This window comes from Tupaia chinensis, unplaced genomic scaffold, assembly GCF_000334495.1.
Source record: "Tupaia chinensis unplaced genomic scaffold, TupChi_1.0 Scaffold000361_2, whole genome shotgun sequence".
Classification (NCBI taxonomy): Eukaryota; Metazoa; Chordata; class Mammalia; order Scandentia; family Tupaiidae; genus Tupaia; species Tupaia belangeri.
In genome coordinates, this window is record NW_006159858.1 from 4,285,961 (window position 1) to 4,287,414 (window position 1,454).

The 1,454-nt window shown below is 46.5% G+C and overlaps 1 pseudogene; it reads right to left on the minus strand.

Moving 5' to 3' along the window:
• Positions 1-254: 254 nt before the first annotated feature.
• LOC102492577 (39S ribosomal protein L35, mitochondrial pseudogene) lies at positions 255-938 on the minus strand (annotated as a pseudogene).
• Positions 939-1,454: the final 516 nt, after the last annotated feature.

Sequence of the window (1,454 nt, forward strand, 5' to 3'; positions counted from 1 at the left end):
GCATGGTCATCCCTCCTGGGGAGTGATTTCTCACTTTCTTTCCCTCTCTCTGTGTCTCTCTATCTCTCTCCAGTGAGTACATGTACCCTATGGTAAAAATCTAAAAAAAGAGTGACCTGGGTCTAGAACCAGGACCTGGGTCTAGAACCAGCTATATCACCCCCACACACACACACACATACCCGGCCAAATTTGGGAACGTTTTATGCAGTATGTTTTAAAACTTTCATAAACTTAATGTTGGTATTGTATGTTTACATATCTGATGGAAGGTACAATTTACATAAAGTTTCATATTTACTCATTTTTGCAAAGACATGCACACAAAGATACATAATAACTGTGAAACTGTGAAACTGCAGACTTATACTTTTCAGGTTTGTTTGATCGCGGTACTTCTGGTAAGGGTCATCAGCATACCAGTTTCGCCTCTTCCAGAAAGATGTTATCATTTAACTAAGAGCTTGCTCTGGGTTTTATTGCAGAACACAAATTCCCTCAAGCGTTTTTTTCTTGTGTTTTCCTTTTTCCATATTTTTTTCTTATAACCGGCCTTTCTCCCTAGCCAAAGGCCAGAATGAAGCCGAAGAAACCTGTAGATGACAGACAGCCTTCACAGTCTTCCTCTTGCCTTTCCGTGAACTGCCGTGTGTTACGGTTCTGACTGGGGGCAACTTCAGGACACCTGGAAACAAGGGTGCCACTCTGCTAAGGATCATTGCAGTACGGCCACATGTCAGGTCTCGAACAGCTGCGAGACATCTAGGAGCAGAGGGAACAACCGGTGTCTGAATCTGACTGAAATGTCCGGTGGACAGTGCAGAAGACAGACAGGCATTCTCGGCACAATTTCGATAGGCTGAAGAAGCCAAAATATTCAGGGGCCGTAAGATTCCTGAAGCTGCTCGCAGGGCGCCAGCAAACGCGGAGGCCGCCATCTTGCCACCCTTGCTACCGCACCAGCTATATCATTGGCAGGGTCCAGTGCAAATGAAAACGCAGGATCCCATGTTGAAAAACATTATAAGGGCCAGGTGATAATGCAGTGGTAACACAATTGGATAGTCATGAATAGGTCCTGAGTTTAAACTCCGGAGCCTCCTGAGCAGGCCGGGTATGCATGTGGGTGCCTGTGATTGGGGCCGGCTACTACTGGGGGGTAGATCATGGCATGTGGACCCTGTTGGGGTGACTGTCTCTCTGTCTCTCTTTCTCATAGAAGAAATAAATAAATAAACTCTAAAAGAATTATTAAAACTTTCATGATGGGCCAGCCTGTGGCCTGGTGGTTCAGGGAGCGGGATCCCACATATCCGACCCTGAACCCGGCAGATGGAGAAACAAGGTGAGTATGCATGAGTACCTGCCCTAAATCCCAAAAGGATGGAGAAAATGGAGAGGGGATTGTGGCATGACCATGCCCCACGGGGCTGCTTTCTCACTCTTCCTCTTTC